Source organism: Diuraphis noxia, unplaced genomic scaffold, assembly GCF_037042655.1.
Source record: "Diuraphis noxia isolate RWA-SAM2 unplaced genomic scaffold, SU_Dnox_SAM2 contig0001, whole genome shotgun sequence".
Classification (NCBI taxonomy): domain Eukaryota; kingdom Metazoa; phylum Arthropoda; class Insecta; order Hemiptera; family Aphididae; genus Diuraphis; species Diuraphis noxia.
In genome coordinates, this window is record NW_028301711.1 from 100,970,906 (window position 1) to 100,997,259 (window position 26,354).

General features: G+C 29.8%; 3 pseudogenes; 1 reads left to right on the top strand and 2 right to left on the bottom strand.

Moving 5' to 3' along the window:
* Positions 1-1,628: 1,628 nt before the first annotated feature.
* LOC149062836 (zinc finger MYM-type protein 1-like) lies at positions 1,629-18,354 on the bottom strand (annotated as a pseudogene).
* Positions 18,355-18,496: 142 nt separating this feature from the next.
* LOC107164513 (uncharacterized) lies at positions 18,497-20,127 on the top strand (annotated as a pseudogene).
* Positions 20,128-22,146: 2,019 nt separating this feature from the next.
* LOC149062837 (uncharacterized) lies at positions 22,147-26,110 on the bottom strand (annotated as a pseudogene).
* Between the last annotated feature and the right edge of the window lie 244 nt (positions 26,111-26,354).

Genomic DNA, 26,354 nt, shown 5'->3' on the forward strand with positions numbered 1-26,354 from the left:
TCATACAATTTAAGATACACAGTGTAAACAGAAAGACTTGACAAAAAATATGCTAATTCAACATATAACAAAAATTGTTAATATTATATGGTAAGTAAATAATTTAAGAAATATACTCATGTCATCAAATTCTGAAAAATCATATTTTTAAACAGTTAATAGATTCCAAATTAATTTAACCAAAGATATATTGAATTTTAAAATTCTGAAAAATAAACTATTTATGACTTAGATAAATCTTTTTACCATCAAAATTGTTCTTTTAATCACATTCACAAACAAATTACTTTGAGTTTATCCAAAAACTTTTTTATTAAATGAATATTATTTTTATTTTCAGTACAAAAAAATGTATTATACATGTAACGTTAAGGTTACTTAATGAGCAAAAAAAAAAATACATATATGAATAAAAAATACTAATTTGAACCAAATTAATTCCAAAAGTCAATAGAAAAGTTATATCTGTTACATCTTGTATATTTTACCTATACTGGCTGTAAAATATTTTAAAATACCTTGTCGAAATTGACCAATCAATTGTTTATGAATAACTGATCATCGCAGTGTTTAAAAACAAAATAATAATGTTCGAAAATCTAATTAATTTTAATCTGACAGTCAATGTTCAGTAAATTTTCAATAGACGCCAATCATATAATCATATTCAACTCTGGACTGTATACCTTATGCTATGCTGTTTTTCAAAAGATTAAACATTGAATGGATCAATACCTATTAGTAAAATTGAAATTCAAAAAAATACATTTTCTTTTTTAACAACCTATTCAAAATGTCTTCAACACGCAGTTATACCAATAACAAAATCAATAGTTTAAAAAATTGTGCTAAAAAAGTAAAGATTTAATATTTTGAGTTCAATTCTGTCCATCTGAAATTTTTGATAGAAAAAATCACGTTTTCAGCGAAATTTGATACATTATATTATCATATAACGTATATGTTTAACATCCAAAATAAATTAGTACAAAATTCTATGTATATTTGATGATAGTTTGATATCAAATATTGGATTCAAAGTGAAGTACTCTAAGTTTCAAAATTGTTGGTTAATCTAGCATTGTGATGATATATGTTTTCGTAGTAACTAAACCAAATCCAAGATCAAAACAGTTATAAAACCGCTTGGGTTCTCTGGAATTTTCAATAGTTTGTGGATAATTTCTAGAAAAATATGGAAGAGGTCGATTATCGGAGCATAATAAATGGCTCAAGAGGGGAGTCAAACCCCATAACCCCGGCACCCGTGAGTATGGGCATGGTAGGTATACCTATGCAACTATGACAACAAATTTTCGATTATTTTTAAATCTGATCAACGATAATAATTGATATATAGTAATTTTACAAACGTTCAATTGGTAGTTATTTTTCGTTTACTTTTTTTTTTGACGTCCTCTAATATTAATCGAACAAATAATATTACCCATGAATATTAGCTTTAATATCGGCTACAGCGGCTGTAGTCTACCTATAGGTATACAGGTGAGTTCTGTTTCACTCAAAATTTACTTTTGCCGTTCCAACCATATTATATCTGCTTTGACGAAAAAAAATTTTAGTTGTTTTAAAAATATTAAGTTGGTACCTAATGGGTTTTAAATATTTTAATATGGGCAAGACCTCGTTCGCCCAAAAATGACACTTAGCTTTTCACCCAAATATTTTAAAACTACTTTCCCTTTTCACCCAAGAATATTATATAGCACTTTTCGACTATATTTTTATAATACACACTTTGGGAATCACTTACTTTAAATTATTTATACCTTATATAATAATAAATTTGTCATATTTAAATTATTTATTTGTGTTAATTAGTTTTATAAAGCCATTAAGCATTACCCAGAGAGTACCACTAGGAGGCGGCTTTTGTTACTCTCCAAAAATGTAGGTATTGTGCTTTTGTACATTGATATAAATTGTATATGATATAAGAGTAAATTTTTATCAAAAGTATAAATCGTCCAAATTTTGATGATATAGCGTTAAATAGAATAGTTAAATGACATTGATTTAATAAAATCATACCGGTTAATTGTTTCTATTTTCTATTTTTGTAGTTTTTCTTCATTTTTTCGCTGTCGGTCTATGCATTTTTTTTTATCTTTTGGACACCTTTGTAAATGCACAATATTTAATTTAATGTATACTTCAGTTTGAATTTCATTAATAACACTTCACCAGGCATTTATTGGTGGAGAAATATGATTAAAATTGTTATTAAAAAAAGAATGCAAAGATTCACACGCGTTAGTTCTTATTAATTCCGACGTATTAGATGCCCAAATCTTCAGAGATGTAATAAGTGTCGGTTAAATAGTCACAGTAATTTGTTAATTTATCATTTACTGGACAGTCAGATAGTAGGTCTTTTCAAAACAATTTGATACTTATCTGGATTTAAAAATACTAAACCAAATGTATACCGTATCCAGTTACCAATTTCTGAAGATTCATTTTTATAGAAAAAGTTAAACCACACTTTTAAATATTTCTCCACCATGATAGAGTTAAATGAAATCGGCATCCAATTATTGTTGTATTCGGCCAGACCTTTTCAATAGATTTATGAATTGCTAATTTGAAATCAACGATACCTTTTTTGGAGAGGATAAAAAACCAAGTGTATTACACTTTTCAATAATCATGGTAAACACGAATTCATAAGTTTTGACCGATTTATCAATGAGCAAACAAAATAGTAATGGCATATAATGTCCATTTTTTAAATCCATGTAAAGTGAACATTTGATTATGTTATATATATATTATAACATTTGGCTCAAAAATAATACATTTTTTTTTCACATGAAAAATCAATACATTTTTATTTTTATAATTGACTAATGAAAACGACTCTCTTCTAGTAGTAATTATTTTTTCTGTATCAATAAGGGTGTGCACTTCATTAATATTAGTAGGATTAGGTGGGAAAACACTTTTACGAACTGTATAAATGTTTTTCTCAGCCTATTAATATCATTTTCAGTAAATGTTGATGCTGCGTGGTCATTATTATAAGCAATTTCCTTTAATACTATTTTCCGGTTGTATATGCACATCTTCTACAGCTTTACGTTTACATCCAACATTTACAATTTGACGATGAATATTTTTTATACCGTAAGATTTCGTGATTTTATTCTCCAGTTGTTGAAAGAAAAATATCATTCTTGTTTGAAAATATTAGTGCACTATAAGTTCTCATAACACATCTCAAACGAGTGGAGTCATCTTTTTTACTTGTCGATTTAAAGTTATACTTAAAATTATTATACACTACCATACGACATCCTCGTTTACTTTCTAAGAATTCCATAATTTTATTTAAATGTACAAAAATAATAAAATCGACAACAATGTTTAATAAAAAATAACTGTCGAAAAACGCACTCCAACAACGAAACTGCAGATATGTATGTACAAGGCTAGTATACAATTATTATCTTCTTATCTTTGTAGAATAATAATCAGATTATACTGAGATCGATATAACTAGACGGCTGACCATTGTAAAAATAATATACTTATAGTTTCCGAATATTATAAAGATAAGATTAAGATATTCAGCGGTTCTTTGTAGATATATGTTAGACATAAATAATCAATGTCATTTAACTATTTTATTTAATACTATATTAAGAAAATTTTGACGATTTATAGTTTTGATAAAAACTTACTTATATTATATGAAAATTATATTAATGTACAAAAACACAATATACATTTTTGGAGAGTAATAGAAGCCGCCTTCTCGTGGTACTTTCTGTGTAATGCTAAATGGCTTTATAAAACTAATTAACACAAATAAATAATTTAAACATGATAAATGTATTATTATGAAAGGTATAAATAATTTAAAGTAAGTGTTTCCCAAAGTGTGTATTATAAAACTTTGGTAGAAAAGTGGTATGTAATATTCTTGGGTGAAAATGGAAAGTAGTTTTAAAATATTTGGGCTAAAAGAGACGTGGGAAAAAAGCGAAGGGTCATTTTGGGTGAAAAGAAAACCATCCTTTAATACACTATCAAGGTTGGACTAGGCCACCGGGTTATCGGGGCATGCCCTGGTTGCCACCGGCGAGCCGCTGGTCGCTGTAATTTTAGTTAAATTAGACCATTTAAATTTGTTGTGTTTAATTTAATACGTCTATTTTCTATTATTATAATAAAATAAAAAATGCCACGCTAATGACATCACTAATGGTATGCACTGTATGCAGTGACAAGGAACTAGATAAGTGATAACTAGTAGTTTGAAGGTTAAACATATTATTTTTAACATTGTGACAAGCTGATTGATAAGAATTTTTTTTTTATAATATTTATAAATCAAACAACTATGGAAAATTTGAAAACAAAAGATGTTCTGTATAATATGATTATCATACGAGTGTACGATGACTACGATGTACCGATTGTTCGATTGTACTGTTCACGTAAATGCGTTTACAAAATTGGTTTTGGATAATAATAATAAACGTTCAGTTAATAACCAACGTCAATATTCCGACGTTTCTGTCGACCTCAAGTCAATTTTATTATTGTTAAGTAATTATTTTAGTAAAAATAGGGATACCATAGTGTTACTATACGTACATGAAAAAATAAAAAATAGTATAAATACATTATTTTCTTCCTTTTTCCTTAAAGTAAAAGATTGTTTATTTATTGTATAGTAATTACTACTAATTAGTAAATTATATAAATACTAGCTGATCCCCGTGCACTTCGTTGCCTGTCAAAAATACCAACTTTATATGATTCGAAATATGTGTTTAATTCGTCGTTTATTACCCGGATGTTCAAAACTTCCTGTGAATGATTTAACTGATGTTGGTTTGGTAATTTTAGGTATAACTACTTTTCCATCTCTACAACATAGTCTTTGCTTGGCATTTGTTGAATATTTTATCCATCCTACAAATATCAACATCATTTAGCACAGAATAGTCAAGGTTACAGTCATTATTTTAAACAGAGTTAACTTATTTTAAAGTCACGTTTATTTATTTATTTTTCCTAGTATACATTTTATAGATTTGAAATTGTATTTTGATTTTTACATCTTGTTTATATTATATAATATATATATATGTATAAATTATAATTGTGGAATAACTAAATATTATTTATGTTATAGTTGTGAGTGTTTTGCATTATTTCTATGTTTGAAATTTAAATAGATATTAAAATTATAATACATTCATCACTTCGTTCAGAATCTAATAATTTTATTTTATATCCAACATGTATGTATGTATTTTATTTAATTGAACATAAATACAAATTTTAGGAGTACCTATCAAAAAAAAAAAAAATTAAGTTTAACCATCATTTTGAAAAATTAGGTAAAAAAAATACAGTGAAATAATGTATTTGTTTTGTTTGATTTTATAATTGATAGAAGTATGTAAGTATTATACTTAATCATAGTAAGTAGGTATAAAATAAATAGTTTATTGACTTACTAAATATTATATTATGCATACATTTGATTTATTTAAAGTATAACATAAAATCTGAAAATATTCAAATGTACCTATGTATAAATTATTTATTGAGTTATAAAGTTACATTTTCAATGATCAAGCATTTGATTAGGTACCGGTTTATAAAGTTTCATTGAGGTCACTCGAAATTATTTTGCCCGGGCCGTGCGGCTGGAACACGATTGAGCACGAAAATAGGTGCGACCAAGGTGGATTTAATAATAAATCCACCTTGGGTGCGACGTTACCATTTTGTGCCATAGAATATTATTATTAAAAAATAAAATACATTTGAACATACGTACTGACATTTTTTAATTTTTATAAATAAAAATCTTTTTTTAGTTTTTTATCATATATTATTACATGTTGCGACAGCGTTTGATAGATCAGTTAGTTTAGTATACAATATTATATTATATTTATATTACAATTTTTTTTCTTAGGTAAAAACAATGGCAGTTAATTACCATTTAGCGCAATCGTTACGGTAGATAAAATTCTGGTTTTATACCTCTCATAGTTATTTTTAACTTCCGTGGATACCCACTAGGTACCCATCGATCAATAACAAAATCTTTTTCGACTAATATGTTAGTTATCTATTAGTAGAGCGCTGATTTAAATTCATTAAAAACCAAACAAATATGCGCTAAAATATCTTAAATATGCATAAATATATGCACTAAAATATTAAAAAATTTCTTTTGAACAATAGTGAAATATTTGGAAAAAACTTTTGTTCCTACAAGTATACCTATTAATTTATTTTGATATTTTTTAAATCGTTATGTCATGAAACAATTGTTGAGCTTACTTAGTATATCATACGATCAACCAGAATAAATATAAGAATGGATACAAATCCGCGGTTTACCTATGTTAGTAATCTACTCATCATACGTATGCACTAGTGAAAACTTGTCAACGTTGTACTCAATAATTAAATTTTGTATCGTGCTCAATCGGTAACCGGCGCATCCGAGTTGGGTCCCGAGTACTAGGGGCTAATCGCAAGTACTATACAAGTTGGGTCTCGGATTTTTATAGGTACTATAATACTAGTTGGGTCCCGAATTATTTTAGGTATTCCACTAGTTCCTGAATATTTTTTGGTAAGTACTACACTATACTAACATTTCCATTCCCATTTTAACAGACTGTCTATGATATATTTTGACCACTGGTATGGTTAAAAATGTTTTTTACGTTTTTTTTTTTTTTAAATAATAAAATAAAAAATAAAAAAATTTCAGGAATAATCAATCGATTTGATTTTGTAAAATTAATGTCTTATACATTTTTACCAACACACATGTGATTTTTCAAAAAATATTATTTTATTTGTATTTATATTATACAATGATTTTAACATTTTTAATATTTTTTCAATTACATCTATATGGCTCTATTTATATTATATGATATGTATTTTTATACTTGGTTTTTAACATTTTTAATATTTTTAACAACACAAAAGTGATTTTGTGAAGTTGATTTTTTATGAAATTCTAATAATTTATATTTTAATGGAAAAGATACAAAAAAAAAAAAAAAAATGTAAAAACATTTTTAACCATACCTGTGATGTAAATAGATTATAGACAGTCCTAAGTCTGTTAAAATGGGAAGGGAAATGTTAATATAGTGTAGTACTTCTCAAAAAATATTCAAGAACTAATGTTGTACCTACAAAAATTCGGGACCCAACTAGTGTAGTACCTAAAATAATTCAGGACCCAACTAGTGTAGACATTTTAAATTTGGGACCCAACTCGGATGCAGCCCCGATAACGACTGTGCTCAATCGGGTATCACCGGGCCGTGCTATAGAGCTAATCTAACCTGTACACTATTGTTTATTAGTTAAATTTTTGTAGTCATCGCAAAAGGTTTTTTAAAAGTTATTCGAATTATACATGGCTATTGGATTCAGTTATTATGAAAATCACCAATTAAACTTGTCTAACTAGAAATTATTTTAAAAAAATCATTAGACAATGTTTAAAATAATATTTGAGTAATATTTGTCGTAATCCGGAGAAAACAATGAGGAAATAAAAATATTTTAAGCGAAACACCATATCTATTATCTATTATTACTGACTCGTAGTTGTAGTGATTGTTTTAATAGTTTTAGTAGACAATCATTTTTAATTTGTATTATTACTGTAATAATTTATAATTTAATTATATGACCTTTCTACAAAATCTTACAAATACTACAAACATTTTACAAAAAAAAAAAATATTTTATTAAATTATTTAAACTTATTGTCAAACCATTGATAACGACTAAAAAGCTTGTTTGAAACGGGAAAGGTTGATTTTAAGTGAAACAATCCGCATCCTTGGTAAACGGAAAACTGGTACGGTCTGTATAAACGCGGAATACTGGTACGGTTCACAATAGTAAAGGTTTCCCAAACTTTTATAAAAAAAAAAGAATAAAATTATATAATAAAATTTTATTTCATTTTACCGACGATCGATAGGAAAACACAACTCACGAGTGACTGCGAGTGAAAATAATGCGGTAACGATAAGATAGTACGATAAATATCTATTAATCAATAAACGTCATGAACTATAATATACAGAAAGTTCTCATCAGTACAATATCATTCACAATAGTGGATTTATTGTATTATTACTACAATAAAAATTATACCTAATATGGACAATTTTGAAAGACAAAGAAGCTCAGAGTTAATAGTATATAAGAAATATTCTTATGTGGGTTTGAGGAAGAATAATAATTCAGAATTCTATCAGGTGGAAATGCACACAAAACACAAATTTGAAATACCCGGGAAAAGTTACAACTAATTTGATCAAACCGGTAAGTTATAATATTATTATACTATAATATATTTTTATTTATGTATTTATGGAACTAACTGAAATTCCAGTACGTAAATTGTTCAAATGAAATTTCACATAAGTGCACAGTTAAAAACAAAATAGAGGAGATAATTGTTGTTAAAAATAGTATAAAGGAAAAATCTGTAGGAACACGAGAAACCCCAAGTCAAATATTGTCAACTATCATGCACAACATTCCAAGTTAGACAATAATGATTTATTTTAGGACCCCTGAAAATTAAATTTTGAATAGTACCAGTTTTCCGCGGATTTTACTTCTTTTATTATAAATGGTATGGACCGTACCACTGTACCAGTATTCCGAGCATCTGCAACCTTATATGTGTTACGGGAAACGTTGACAATTTAGGAAATGATGAAAGTTCCTAATCATAGGCGCAACTAGACCAATAATTTTGGGGGTGCACAAATAGTGAAGAGCTCACTGACCCGTGGGGGCAAAGCCCCCACACCCCCAAGCTACTAATCCAATTACTCTTCACATTATACTTATGAAAAAAATAACTTCTGATTTCAATATAAATACTTTGTTTTAATATTCATAATATAATTTATTTAACAAAATTAAATGAACAGAACTACCTATCTACCTATATTAACATTATTTTTCTCGAATGCAAATCAAATTTGTTCACTTTTTAAATTATTTGTGATGTCCCTCTCAATATTTAAAATTGATAAGTTGCTAAATCTTTGCTGTAGCATACTTGTTCGTAGCCAATTTTTAATTCGGCGCATACTGGAGAAACTGCGCTCACAGGTAGCAGAACTTATCGGAATGGTGATACCTACCTGAATAAGTTTGTACAAATTAGGATATGTTACTTTTTGTATGTTTTTTTTAACATCATCAAAACTGAAATTTGTAGGTAAGCAATTTTTAAAGACCATCATTTCAGCTTTGAGCATATCTACTGAAACATTCATAACATCCTAAAAATAACAGTTCAATTAATATAGTAAGATATAATATTTTTTTTAAAAATTTTTTTCAAATTGTATTAGTTCTTGATGACTCACCTTATAATGATTTATAAATAAAGAACTTCCATTGAAATCAAGATTCAAAAAACAATCAATAGATGATGCCATTGATAAACTTTCCACAGAAAATCTTTTTTTTAAATTGATAATGATACCATCAATTATTGGGAATTAAAGATTTTTTTTCCAATAATCTTCAACTGTTAAGGAGTTAATATTATTATCTTCCCTAGTGATAGTATCCACATGAAAACTGTTCAAATATTTTGGTTGTGTTCTTTTGCGTTTTCCTGGTAGGTAATTAAAAACAAATTAGTTTAGTTTTAGATAAAATAAATTTGAATAGTTAATTGTATTGTACTTAGTATGTTAATAATACTAAGAACATCTTTTAACAAAACAACCCCAATAAAAAATGTACACTTCTGTAATTCACTAAGAATACCTGAAATTAAAAGTATAGTTAAATATTAATACAAACAAATATTGTACCCATATAATGAAAATGCACATTGTCTAAACTTTTATTATGTTATACCTATCTGAAAAAAACAAAATTTTTATAATTTCTATAATGAATAGTGAAAATTTAAAATATTTAATACCTATTGCTTTGACAACATCTTTATCAGATTGCTCTTCAATCTCGTTACTTAAATATTCTAATATAGCAGTGTAATTACTTATCATTGCTTCACAATTTTAAAATCGGCACACCCATCGAGTGTCGCATACTCTGAGGATACTTCCTTTTTTTTAATCCTAGATCCAATTGAATTTTAATAAGTTTCGTATTGTTAGATGGACGAGCAAAATGAACGTATACCATTTCTAACGTATTAAAAACACAACGAGCATTCTACAAAAAATAGGTTGTAATATTATACAAATTAAAAACTTCAAATACCTAAATTATATTTTAGTTAAAATAAATTAATAATATACTTAAACTTAAACAATTACCTTAATTTCTTTACAAAAGTCCACAACAACTAAGTTCAACCTGTGGGCCATACAATGTGTATATATAAGGATAATCTTCTTTAATTTTGGCTTGGACACCTCCGATATGGCCGGACATCACACTGGCACCATCATACGATTGTGCCACAATATTTAGTGTGTCCATGTTTAAATTACAATTTTTAAAACTACTGTAAATAGCAGAAACAATTTGATTGGCATTCTGGTCACAAGAAACATCAACAAATTGTAAAAATTTTCATAAATGTCGAGGCCAACTGCATAACGCACACATACAGACAATTGTTCTTGTTTATGAGACTTAGCCTCATCAACCATTAGAGCAAAATGTCCAGTGTCAAGAATTTGTCCAACAATAGTTTCTGTTACCAAGTCAGCACTAATTTTAATAAGTTCTTCTTGAATTTTCCAGCTGGTCAAGTTTATTTATTTTTTTGATAAAAGCTTTGAAATTCTGGCATAAACTTTGAAAAAACTACATTTCATAATTCTTTAAAATTACCTATATTATATGTTTAAAATAATGTTTATTAAACTAAGTTCAAGTACTAAATATTTTCGGACACCTATTATTTACCTTGATTTATTGAATCAGTTCCTTCATTATGTCCTCTTACTGCAATGCCTTGTTTTGAAATATACAAAATTATTTCAATTAAACTCGACATATACTTGCAATTTCTTGCGACTTTTTCTTTATGAAAACTAGACAATTGAGTAACAACTGATCCAGTTTTTTCACTAGACTTATATGCCATCATCTTCGATTCATTTGTTTTATGGTTGATAGTAGCTAAATGACTTTTAAGTTTCAGTATAAACTGACATAAATAGGTAGACATAATAGGTATATCAAAATATTTTAAGTGTTGTTTTTGGAATTATTAAAAGCATTATTTTGATGTTATTTGAAATAATAATATTTAATCACATTATACACAAATACAAAATATGCAAAATTAAACCATTATCGGTAATTAAAAGGACTTTTTAATAAATTGTGTGCTGTTGTTGTACAAATTGCACAAAAATAGGTTTTAGTATACAGATATTAAATATATAGATTATAGGTTCTATACATAGGTAATAAGTACCTAAGTATTCGGTACTTCCAACTCACTATATATGTACTCAAATGTATTAGTTCCTGTTGAAGTACACCAGATACACAGAAGCTAAAGGTAAATAATAATAAGATCGGATATATGTAATAATATAATAATAATATGTATAATTGATACGAATAACTATAGTGCTCCGAGGCGTAATATAAAACAACGACTAATCGTCCTACAGGGTACTACATAGAACGAATATGATGCTAGTAATACAAAATGCCTATTCAGCGTCTGCTGTACTACAGTGTGAATAATTTTACTTATAATCTACATACTATAGGGTGTGTTGTTTACATTCAACACTTCCCCTTAAACAATATACCCTAACTTAGAATTAATATATCTTATTCCCATCATCTCCCCGAGTTCCTGGAATCTTGGTCGTGGAGTTGGCTTAGTCAATATGTCAGCTAACTGCTCCTTGCTTGGCACATACTCCAGAGAAAACATCCCTTCACTGAACTTCTCACGAATGTAATGATAGCGAATATCGATGTGTTTTGTTCGCTTATGGTATTCTGGATTTTTCACTAGTTTGATGGCGCTTTGATTGTCTGCATACAAAACAGGTGTATCTCCCTGTGGCTCCAGAAGATCACTGATAAGTAGCGTCAACCAAGTGAGTTCCTGTATAGATTGGCTCAGCGCTATGTATTCTGCCTCAGTAGTCGAAAGTGCTACCGATTTTTGTCTTTGTGAACACCATGCTACGATTCCATCTCCCATCATGAAAATGAATCCTGATGTTGATCGTCTCGTTGTTGTGTCACCAGCATAGTCTGCGTCACTATATCCACGCAACTTCGGTGTTACACTAGAATCATAAATTAAACCATAATTAAATGTTCCCTTTAAATATTTAAATATACGTTTCACCGCATTCCAATGAATTGTCAGAGGCTTTTCTAGATAACGACTGACAAGATTTACTGCAAAAGTTATATCAGGCCTTGTTATTTGGCTTAGATACAACAAACTTCCAACTGCTTCTCTGTATGGAACTTCCCCTGCTTCCAATGATCCTGACAAATTTGGATCTAATGAGTGTTGTGGATCTGTGGGAATATGCAGGACTTTGGTTTCTTCCATATTGAACCTCTCTAAAATGCGCTTGCAATATGAAGATTGGTGTATGAAAATTGAACCATCAGGTCTCTGATCAATTTCAATACCCAAGAAATGATCAAGTTCACCTTCCTTCGTCTCGAAGTTGTCCTTTAGAAACTTCACCATTATGTCCACCAGCTGGTTATTTGTTGCTGCGATTAGTCCATCGTCTACAAAAATAGCGACAATTAGTAATTGATTGTTTTTATTACTTACGAATACACAAGGATCTGCTTTTGTTTCCTTTAGGTCAAAGTTCATCAGCATATTTTTGAACATTTTGTTCCAGCACCTGGGTGCCTGTTTCAACCCATATAGGCTCCGTTGAAGTTTGCATACTAACTGTGTTCCATCTTCGTAACCTTTAGGCTGTTTCATATAAATGTCTTCTTCAAGATCTCCATATAAGAATGCTGTTTTAATGTCAAATTGTCTGAGTACTAATTTTCTGGCTGCTGCTATCGCAAGTATTACTCGAATAGAATCATATTTCACTACTGGGCTGAACGTTTCTTGAAAATCTATTCCATGAACTTGCGCACATCCCTTTATTACTAACCTTGCTTTGTACCGATCAACATCTCCGTTCGCTTTGTATTTAGTCTTGTATATCCAAACATTATTTATAGGTTTTTTATTTTGAGGCAAGTCCACAAGTGTCCATGTTTTATTTTTATTCAATGACAACATTTCATCGTTCATTGCTGCCTTCCAATCATCTGAATTGTCACCTGTCATAGCGTCTTCGTATGTAACTGGATCATTACATGCTGAAAATAATGCATCTTTATACCTTATAGGTTTATTGAGTTTTCCTCTGTCTCTGAGTGTCATTCTTGTTTGCTCTTCAGCTCCTATTGGTATCTGTTCATCATCATCCAACTTTTCTTCGTCGTCGTTGTTGTCTTCCTCATCTCCAGCTTCACCTTCCGAACTTATTTCCTCCTCTTCTTCTTTATTTATGATTTTTACTTGTGTAGCTGTAGATGGACTTGTTGACTCTTTGAATATTACATCTCTGCTTATTGAAATTTCTCTTCCATCAAAGCATATACGATATCCTTTGGTTTCTTCTGAGTATCCAACGAATATACCTTTTCTACCCTTTTGATCCCATTTTCTTCGTTTTTCTTTTGGTATATGTGCATATACTTCGCTACCAAAAATTTTCAGATGATTTATATGTGGTGTTTTATTGAACCATAATTCATAAGGTGTTTTCCCTTCTCGATCTGTGTTACCTGTACGATTTATTGTATACACGACTGTATTCACTGCTTCTGCCCAAAGTGTCTTGGATAGATTTTTGCTATATAACATAGTTCTGGCCGCTTCTACAATTGTTCGCATTGATCTTTCCGCCTTTCTATTTTGCTGGGGTGTGTATGGTACACTCGTCTCATATTTTATTCCAAATTTATCCAATAAGGCTTTTACTTCAGTATTTTTATATTCCAGACCACAATCACTTCTTAAAGTAATTACTGAAATATTTAACTGATTTTTGACTGTATTTAAAAATAGTTCAAATTTATTTTTAACTTCTGATTTTTGGCTCATAAAATACACATATGTATATTTAGAATAATCATCCTTGAATATAACAAAATACCGTTTACCTCCAAGTGAATTTTCCTCCATAGGGCCACAGACATCACTGTGAATTAATTGACCTGGTTTTGTAGTTTTTGTATTGCTCAGTGTAAATGGCTCTCTGTGTTGTTTACCATAAATGCAAGCTTCGCAGAAAAATTTGTTTTTCGTTTCTGTAAATGGAATCCGCATATGTTTCAAGTAGCTCCGAACATATTGGACATTCTGACGACTCAACATTTCATGCCACTGTAGTAATGTGAGAGTTTTAACTGCAACATTTGCTTGTTCAGCTTCTTGCACTGACTTTGTCTTCAGAGCCATTGAAAAATTTTATTCTCACGAACTCCAATAGCAACTATTTGATTATCCCTTTTAAATGTACATCCATCGCTGTCTGTCATCATTTTTATACCTTTGTCAAGGCACGCTCCACACGAAAACAAATTTACCTTAAGATCAGGTACATGTAAAACGTTTGACAAATGACTGTCAACCCATTTATTACCGATTTTCGCTTGAACATTTATATTCCCTTTGCCAATTGCCATGATATGTTTGCCATCACCAATACGTACTGGTAACTGAACTTCAAATGACTCATAGTTACTGAACCATTCTCTTCTGCTAGTCATGTGATCGCTAGCACCTGAATCCACATACCATTTTTCTGACTCACTGATTTTGATGTCCTTTGATTGTACACCAACCAACGCATTTCCTGAGTTGCTCTTATTTCTTTCTTTTTGTTCTTTTAAGAAAATCCGGCATTCACGTCTCCAATGCCCTGGTTTTTTACAATGATTACACTTGCCTGGTTTTTTATCATTGTTCCATTGATTTTCAGAATTGCCAATTTTCGTACGTTTTTCTTTATTTGTTCCAAATGATTTCTTTGCCGAAAATGCACTACTACTTGCAGTATATCTCTCAGCATCATAACTTTGAGTTTGTCTTGTTTCCTCTACCATGAGTCTAGATGACAAATTAGACAATGTTTTGTCCACATTTGGTATTGAATCCAACGCACTGTAGAAATGTTTATAATTTTCTGGCAAAGTCATTAGTATCTTGGTCATAAGCATTGAGTCGGATATTGGTTCACCTAACTGCTTTAATTTTCTACTAAGACTCTCCAATTTCGAAATATGAATCGCCATATTGTCATCTGGATCTTTAACATAGCTGTAGAACTTTTGTTGAATCAACGTTACACTTGAGTCCGACTTTTGTTCATATACACTAAGCAACTTGTTCCACATTTCCTTAGCCGTGTCACAATTCATTATGTACTGCAGTGGTTGTTCATCCACTGACGTGACTATATACTTTTGAGCCTTGTTGTCCGCTTTTTTATATATTGAATAATCTACACCATACCTTTTTCTTGCATCTTCTTCAGTTTCTGAACTTGATTTTGTAAGAGCAGGTTTTTTCGATTTTCCGGTCACAACATCAAATATATCGGCTGCAGTCATTATGACTTTTATTTGGAATTTCCATGTTTCCCAATTGTCATTACCGGTTAGTTTATTAATTTTTATAGATTCGTTTTCCATAATAACAAATTATCTGTACAATGTCTGTACACTATAAATGTAATAATAACAAACACAATTGCTGCGCTTCACACGATCGATGCACTAACACTGCACTGCACTATACTTCGCGAATTATTATTGCTGTACACTGTCTGTACACAAACATGCGATTCGTAAATCAATAATTATTGTATCAAACATACACGACTTTATTATAATTACCTTACTATACTGGGCCCATAACCTGTTGAAGTACACCAGATACACAGAAGCTAAAGGTAAATAATAATAAGATCGGATATATGTAATAATATAATAATAATATGTATAATTGATACGAATAACTATAGTGCTCCGAGGCGTAATATAAAACAACGACTAATCGTCCTACAGGCTACTACATAGAACGAATATGATGCTAGTAATACAAAATGCCTATTCAGCGTCTGCTGTACTACAGTGTGAATAATTTTACTTATAATCTACATACTATAGGGTGTGTTGTTTACATTCAACAGTTCCAATAGGTACTAGGTAGGTAGCCTTAAGCCCTTAAATAAGTATTTTAAGAAGTAGTAATAGTCAATGGTAGTATACTAATTACTAGTATACAATTTATATATAAAGGTACCTATGAGTACTTACTTTTTGCCAATTGTTGAAGCCAGTCCTAGTCCATGCATCTTCAGTATTCTCTGGTCCAAAAATACGACAAACAAAACAGAATGCAGCATTACGTGCAACACTATACTCTAACCAATCACATTCTGTATACCACTGACTACGAAATGATCTAAACTTTTCTCCGAATTTAGTTTTTTTGTAAGCCTAATGAGGAAAGTGTACAAATTATTTAATTATTTTACATTTAATTATTAATTATAAAATTAATTAAGTATTAATTATAGATATTTCATTCAATCAAAATGATAGCAAAAGAATACTAAATACCTACTCAAGTATTAATCTCAAGAAAAATTTGCTTAAGCTTAAAATAGAGAATTATAAAATAATTTACTATTTATAGTACAGAACACAGATTACTTACTGCTAAATCAGGACGTCGTGGTCCACTCTCTCGATTACCCAAATCGGCCAAATCATTAATGCCATCAGTATTTTTATTACACTGTGGACTTTTGAGATCAGGCTGATTTGAACAAGTAGAAGCTCTTGAAACTTGAACAACACCTGGATCGTCAACTCGTTCTTCAGTTTTTTTTTTGTTTTTTAAATATACTAAACATTTTTATGTCTTATTACTTATTGCCTACTAATTATTGTTTCAAATAATATTTTATAGAAATATAGAATGCAGTTAATTTTAAACGTAAGTAAACGTGAAATTTTAATTTCAAAAACCATAAAAAATGCATGCACACAATTTAGCAATAAACTTCTATTACAACACTTAAAGGAATTATTTTAACATAAGGAACAATGTACAAAGTAGATGCGGTCGTATTCGTAAATAAAATAAAACCGCGTATGCTGTATGTAATTGCGCGCAAAAGCCAAAACATGAAAACACCGTGTGACACTGTGACAAGTTTCAACTGGCAATGAGTGTACCAATGTTCTAAGTCATTTTGTCGTTGCTAACAACAACAACAACGTTGAATGACTGGAAGTGGGAAGTCTGGCTATAAATAGCTCCCAGCGACCCAGCTTAAGATATTACCAAAAAATTAACGATAATAATAAATTATCAGAATCGACAGAAATAGTTAATAATGTAGGTACAACTGTACAAGGTTATATACGTAATGGCGAAAATATTCAATTAACTTTTATGTCCCTACACATAATAGTTTATAGTTATGAATAGTTTTGTAAAGTTTCAAAAATTTACAGTTTTTCGTAACTTATGAAAAACCTTGTCTCGAATTTAAAAGTCTTAGGTAGGTATTAAATTAAAAATGTTAGGAATTTTAACTTTATGTGCTAAACCCATCAATATTACCTTTAGCCTATATTTGAATAAGTAATAATTCAATAAATACAAGTCAAGCTATGTTATAGTACAGTTTCTGCGATCTATATAATATATTGGTGTTTATATTAAGGTAAGCAGTGGCTTACATTATAATCGTCATTTCATAGGTGCGCGAGGGTATTTAAAATATTACGGCTGCGTTTTACGTGTACGTGTATGAATATTATATTGGCGCGAAACGTCTTCGAAGAACGTTCATAGCATGATAAATACGTGAGATTAGTGTGACGTCATAAATGTTATCAATCCTTATCAATAAAGACTGCTGGATCCAAACAAACGAAATTTTATATGCAATTATATTAATTTATTAATTATTTTGCTATTAAATAATTTTTATTTATTAAATAGGTATTATATTTGAACTCTTAATGTAATATTCATCGACGGTGAGCACATTTTATTATTTAAAACGCTTTTCTTGTTACTAAATATGTTTTGAACCATTGTTATACCTAATCAAATTAAATGCATACTATAAAGTAATTACTTACCTACCTGATATGAATTATGCTTTTGCTTACAAAATAAATATTTCAATCCATATTTTATCTTTAAATTAAATTGATAGAATGCTTTTAATTAACAAATCATAAACATATTTGATGGGTCCTTTTACCTATACCCATTTCGTTTTGATTTATGATTGCCCATCTAGTTTTTATGTTTTTAATGCAACATATTTAAAATATATTTATCAATCATAATATTGTATCTAGTTATAGCTTGTAACTATGCTTAAAATATGCATGTTTTGGAAATGTAGAAATTATGGTTTTTGGATGTTATCATTACAACGAAAAAGATTGTTGCAAATTCTATCGCTTTCCAATAAATTTGAAAGAAAAGAAAAAATGGATAAAGTTGATGAGGTGCTTAAAAAAAATGTAATATTAGTTAGTTATTTTAGGAAAATATATACGATTAATTTACGGTTTATAGAAGAACTGATGAACCTAAGACAGGGGCTCGCGTATGCAGCTGTCACTTTGTAGAGGGTAAAAAAGAAAATGGACCAACAATCCTACCCCATCGTCCTCATCAGTTTGGTACACATCACTTGACACCTGAGAAAAAAAAGTTTCGTAAAACCACACAGACTATATCACATAATATGCTAGAATTGGTAGATATTATGGCAGATGATAGAATATTGTGTGAGAACAGTGACATAATTAATCCAATTGAACATGATATTAATAATGAACCACTAGATTTATCAATGCAACCAATATTGAATTCAAGGTTGGTACCTGGTAGTGCATTGACATACATATTTATATATTTAATTATCTAATTTTGTCCAAATTTGAATTTAAAATATTTAGGCATAAAAATAATTTTTTTATGTATTTCCTTAATATTTTTTAAATATATTTTACAGTTCTAAGTTGAACGATAGTAACAATGCTTCAAATAGTTCAATAGCTTTAGAAGTTCAAAATTATTTTCTCCAAAAAGAAAATGAAGCAATGAAAATTGAATTAAGTCATTTAGGAATAAAATTTAACTATGCAAATTTGAATCAAAATGATGAGCTGTTAAACTCTTACACTGGTTTACCTTCAAACTCAGTGTTTCAAGCACTTAATAATTTAGTAAAACCATTGAACATTGAATATCATTTAATGTGGTCTGTGGAAAGCATCAGCAAAGAAGATCAAATACTCATAACCTTAATGAAGTTGAGGCATAATTTTCCACATTTTGATTTAGCAGTCAGATTTAACTGCAGTAGTGCTACTATAACAAATATTGTTATGACATGGATTAATATTTTACATCAAGCATTATTTAAAAAATGCATGAGTAAAATACCATCTAGAGAAAAAAATAAATTGTGTATGCCCAATGTATTCAAACCATTTTTAAATTGCTGAATTGTTATTGATTGCACTGAGATTTTTACTGCTGTTTCTCGCCAATCCATGAATATCCAAAATGACACATACAGCAATTATAAACATAGGAATACTTGGAAAGCATTGATAGGAATCGTACCAAACGGTGTAGTTACTTTTGTGAGTAAACTATTCCCTGGGTCAACTTCTGATAAAGTAATAACTTTAAAAAGTGGACTTTTGGAACAGCTAGTGCCAGGTGATTTGATTCTAGTAGATAAAGTGTTTCTAATTAGAGAGATATTACCCTCGGGAGTATCATTAAATATCCCTCCATTTTTAGACACTCCACAATTTACTCCTGATCAAGTACTACAGACTGAAACAATAGCAAAAGCCAGAATACACGTTGAAAGAGCAATTCAAAGAATTAAATGCTACTCAATACTAGATGTCATTCCTTTTTCGATGCTTAAACAAGCAGAAAGTATTTTTCAATTGGTTGCAGAGTTAACAAATTTGCAGCCTCCCCTTATTAAAGAAATTCAAACCCACATGTGACAGTTTTAATATTATAATTATCTTACTTAATTAACACTTATAGTTTTGGCTATACTTTCAACTAAAACAAAAAAATAATACACATGCTACTTATGATGAATTAATTGAATATTACCTATGTGTTTTGACCTTGGTAATAAACATAAAATTATAATATTTAACATAATTAAATGAATTATTTATAAACTATTTTCTATTAAATATGGTATATACTTTTGTATAAAAAAGGCTTTTAATATTTCTAAATTGCTTTGCTACTCAATATCTTTTTCTACTTTCTGTTATTATTGATTGCATTGGAGTCCAAATAACTAAGTAACAAAACTTGCGGTTTGTCAAATAAAGTTGGCCCTGTATCTGATCCCAATAAGGATGTTGTTTGTTTACTAATATCTGATCATATTCTTTGTATACAATATAACTGTGGTCGTTTTCAATTTCAGTTTATAAAACCTTGTTTCTAAACTTCCACGGGCATTTAACTTCAACAATATGATTGATACCAACTAAACCATCAGGTGAAGCTCCAAGGAAACCATTATTGGACAAACACAACCCAGTAGGGATGACTTCAACTGTTTCTTTTTGTTTAAGAATGTTAATACCACAACTTTCATTTGTAATGCCCCATTGTATTGCATGCACACCATTTAGATTTTTATCATTGTTTAAAGACTTATACAAAGAGTTTGGAAATTTATTTTTTTTACAACAGTCAAGTACTTTTCCAAAATGGCTAGCAGTAAGTCTATTTTTTCTGTAAGTGAACCATAAATTATTTTTATGTTGGCCTATAGTATCATTTGCAATTTGTAAAACTAAAGCATCAGTTATGACAGATTTTTCTAAGAAAATATGTTTTCAATTTAGTATACTCCTTACTTTTAACTAAATCTTTACTCTGCTTATCTAATAGATTATTAATAGCTTCAATTAATATAGTTGGAAGTTTCTCTGGCTCAGGTTTTGGTTTAAATAACCATGAAAACCCAGTTGGAAATGATAGATTTGCTAATGTTTGTTGGAAGCAACTAAAATCTTTTTCAGACACATTAACATTAGGACACTCGAAACTATCGTAAATATAACTTATGGTTTTAATATCCTCTGTTAAACTACTTTTCCTAGAACTCCATGAACAAGCAGTGTCTGTGGAACTTATATTATAATGAGTATGTAAAGCTAATGTGGCAATATTATGACAGACAATTCCACGGGGGCAAGAACACTGTTCATCTAACTAATAGACATCCGTCTTTGAGATTAAGTTGGACTTTATATGAACCATTTTTCATACTAGGCTTAATCTCACCTTTAATAATCTGCAAGTTCATACCTGCTTGGAACTTTAGAACATGATTATCTTTATGTGCAACTTCACCTCTTTTTAGTTGCTTTATACTGTCTTTAAAAAACTCTGATATAGAACTTATTGCCAATAAATGATTTCCAGCCATGGTATTAAGTAATAAATTAAGTAATAAATATCAAAATTTACTTAAATGTTTAAAAAAAAAACAATAATTGTCTTGTACACCTAATCGGTAAGAAATGTTGTTTGGATCCAGTAATTATCACTGATAAGGTTTGATAACCAGTATGACGTAGACACTAATCACGCGTATTAAAGAGGTATGTCAGCAACTCGTGATACGCATGTCTGTGACGTAAGCATTTCTCCATCTCTTATCAAACGTTATAATATTATAAAAACATACATATTTTTCAGCTTTAACACATGTCAAATATTACTTTTTTTTCATAATTTAGTTGTGTCTAATATGGCTATTGTTTTAAAACTTAAAACTTAAATATAGCCAATGTTAATTGTATACACTTTTATTATGTTCTTAAAATATTTAACATTTGCTAATGAACTAACCGACGTCCGACGTAGTATGTACGGTTAGGTTATATTATAATATTATACCTTATTGTCACAGAAACTTTTGTACATTTTTTTTCATTATTTAATTAGCAATGTGTGATGTGTATCTATAGCACATCATTATATTTTTTTCAATTAACTTTATAAGTTTTATATTCGTTATTGTCTGGAATAAATTTCAGTTTTTTTTTATCTAAAACAAAACAGTATTACAGAGAACATCGGACAGCAAAGGTAGGTAAAGATATTTCATGTATGATAATTTAGTTAACTGCAAGTTGTGTATTATTCATAAGTCATAGCTAATTAGTTTTAAAATAATAAATCTTATAATAAATAAATGTATTATAATGTTATTGAAATAATTAAATTAAATAGGTATAGCATTAAATTATAATTTAAAAAATCAATTAAAATGTAACCAATATGATGAACTGAATAAATTACTAACATAATTTGATTAAATATCATTCAATGTTTTTAATGTTGTAGTAATAAATAATAATAATAAGTTTAACATTTACATAAAAAAAAACGCTGTAAAATACAATATTTGAACTACTTATATATGTACAAGAAAATTAAAAATTAAAATGTACTTATAGAATATACATAAGTTAATAAATATTTTTATGGATATTTTGATATAATTGTTTTCGATTGTAAGTGATGGGTGGAGTGTTGGGTTTAAACGGTGCATTATGCATTCGCATACTTTGAACTCGCTGTCTATCAATATTTAATGATGAATGATCTTCATGTTCTTCTTCTTCTTCACTTTGTTGTTGTTGTTGTCGGAAGTGGTGGTGTGCATTGTGCATTAAGTAATGGGTGATGCTGGAAAAAATGCCTGCCACTAGTTTCAGGCTCCATCCAAATGTCTGATATAATAGAGAGAAGTTTAAACCTGTGTTAATACAGGTCAATATTATTTTCCAAATGAAAAATATCCCTAATAAACCGGAGACAAATTCTCCAAATCCGGTGAACCAACCCCACATATTTTTTAATTTGGTATCTACCATTTTATTATTGTATTTTCATCAATTAAGTTATTTAAATTTAACCTCTGATCCATTATAGACAGACCCATGGTTTGTCTTGCAAGATTCTTTTGTGAGGCCTCTATCTCCTGAGGTAATACTAAATATTGTTGGAAGGCCTTCATCGTATTGTAAGTGTAAATTCCAGCCGTTATCAAATGCTCAGGGCTTTTGTAGGTCCAAATCCATTCTGTTGATGGCTTAAGGGTTTGGGGTTTTTTATTTCATTTATTTTTGATGTAATTGAAAACCAATCTCCGTCAAGATAAAATGCAGATGGTAATAAATGATTGCAATCTATTTCTGTACCATATTTCTGCAAAGTCCTGGTTTTTGGTGCCATGAAATATGATTGGTTGTTATATAATACAGGAAGTTCATTGAAACAAGCATCTTTGTATACAATTTCCACCTCGACTGCTTTACATTTTATTAAATATTTACTTCGCCTGCTTGAATGGCTTTAAAACCAGGACCTTCACCCCATTGCATACGCATATTCTGAAAGACTGTATGTCGCTAAACTTAATTTATGTAATAATACTTTTCTCTCTAGCTCACATTGCTTGTGTAGTAAATCTGTATATAAAGTTGTCATAGAAGATTTAAAACGGTTTTCAATGTAAACAAATTTTGTGTTAATGTACGCCAATTAAGTCTGTATTTTGTGGAGAAATGTTTTTTGTTTTGAAGAAGTTAAAAAATAGAGGGTCTGTTAAGATATTTAATTGAGAATGTTCAGTTTGAATTACTGGTATATGACAAGCATATGTTTGTCTTATACTTTTGAGGGCAAAAACTACTTGGTCAAATTCAACCAAGTAGGTTTGTTGATTTTTATTTTTATCCGATGTGACTATAGATGCAGGTCCATCGTATAATATTGTAAACTCATGGGTATCACAATCGTATACATTTAAATCCCATATAACTTCTCCTTTGTATGCATCTATGCCATATTGGTCAGTTAGCTTGAATGAAGTGCCCGTTGGGAGTATTAGAATATTTTCTTTGCTATTTTCTATTGCCATCCCAGTGGTCAGGAATATTTTAAAGTGAGCTTGAACAATAACATCTTGCCACGTACCTTTGTCTGATATGAATGTTGTACCTTTGCAATTACCATGTCTGTCAACGAATCCAGCTAGTGTAGTAGAAAAAAGTCTTGTTTCGTTTATTTTTAATCCTGTGATCATGCCGCCAAGTGGAAGACGGTAAACTAACCTTTGGTGAATTTCCGAACATTGTGAGCTGCCTAGTTCTGAAATTTCTGTAAAGTATCCACCTTCTACCATTTGAGCATCTTCTAGTACTGAGCACCGCGTTATTAAATAGTTAGTTGTTATTGAACATGATTTATAAGGTATTGAATAAGTGTCTGTTTTTTGTAATAACTGAACTCTCTGAATAGGTTTGACAACGATTGCGGTTGGGAGGTCACAAAAATCTACACTCAGACTACTGAAAGCCGTTATGTTTATTTTAGGTCCATTACAGTCATATTCAATGAACCCTAGTGTTTGTTGTATGAGTGAGAAGGTGATAATTGTTGAGAAGTATATCTTGATACAGCTAGATTATAATAAATAGTTTTGTGTTAGATGTATAATATATATATATATATATATATATATATATATATATATGGCGAGTACTTGGACGTAAATAGGGCCTTCAAATGCTTAGGGCTTGAGCCCAAAAAGTTTCAAGAACAAAAAGAGTGGAAGACTTGTCTTCTACTCACTACTTACACACAATTTGATTTTATCTATAGGGTTCAGATTTTAAGTCATTGTGGGCAAGTTATTTGCATGGTTTATTGCATAATATTGAAATATTTATTATATTTTATACTAGTATAGTAATATTTACGTATAAACGAAAAATTTCAAAATGTTTTTAACTTAATGGATTAACTGAGTAAAGCTAAGTTATTTCAACTGTAAATTAAACTAGTTAAGTTCATAAATTGATTAGAAAATAAACTAACTAGTTAATGCCCACCTTTGGAAGGCAATATAAGTAATAAAAAAAAGAAAAAGAATAGAATTCAAAACTATCACAAATTAAATATAAATTTATTTGTTGAATATATTTATACAAAACTAACATCTTATATATTAAAATATCTTAAGGAGAGCTTAAGTTGGATCAGGAAGGGCTAAGCCTCTATTTAAGTCCATGGGCAGGTATATTCATGATATATTGAATGTTGGATCATAGGCGTAGTTTAAGTTACTAGTTTGGGTAAATAAGTATTTCTTACCTTTTAAAAAGATGGCAGTGATAACTCGTCTTTTATTATAAACCAGATAATTATTTTAATAAAAAATAAAGTAGAATAGAATAAGAATATTATTTTCAATAAGCAAAAAAAAAATAGTGCAAAAATAATAGCCTTACTAAAGCCTGGAAAGAATCCTGACCTACCATCCAGCTATCGACCAGTTTCTCTGCTATGCCACACTTATAATCTGTATGAACGGATTTTACTGAACAGATTAGGTCCAGCCATAGATGAAAAATTAATAAAAGAACAAGCTGGCTTCCGCCCAGTTAAGTCCTGCACAGGACAAATACTTAACCTTACCCAACACATTGAGGACGGTTTTGAGAGAAAACAAATAACCGGCGTGGCTTTCATAGACCTCTCGGCGGTCTATGACACAGTCAACCACGGCTTACTGTTAGAAAAAATATACAAACTTACACAGGATTTTAAGCTAACGCAAATTATTGAGTCTCTGATGAGTAACAGACGATTCTTTGTCACTCTGGCAGGGAAACACAGCAGATGGAGAAACTCGAAAAACGGACTACCGCAAGATAGTGTTCTTGCTCCAACACTTTTTAACATCTATACAAATGACCAATATATATCAAATGACGATAAAATTAAACATTATATATGCAGACGACGCAGCAATAGCTGTGCAGGATAACAATTTTGAGACAATTGAAGAAAAGCTCACTAACGTCTTGGAACACACGAGCAAATATTATACAAGTAACCACCTCAAACCAAACCCGAATAAGACACTTCTTTGCGCATTTCATCTGAGAAACAGGGAAGCCAACCGTAAATTGGAAATCACATGGGAAGGTGAGGCACTACTACACTGCGATACACCAGTATATTTAGGAGTTACTCTTGACAGAACTTTAACGTACAAATATCACTGCGAAAAGACAAGTAAAAAGATAAACACACGCAACGGTTTACTCCGAAAACTGATAGGATCAAAATGGCCCTCTGTTTTTCAGTCGGGGAATACGCATGTGAAGTATGGGGAAGA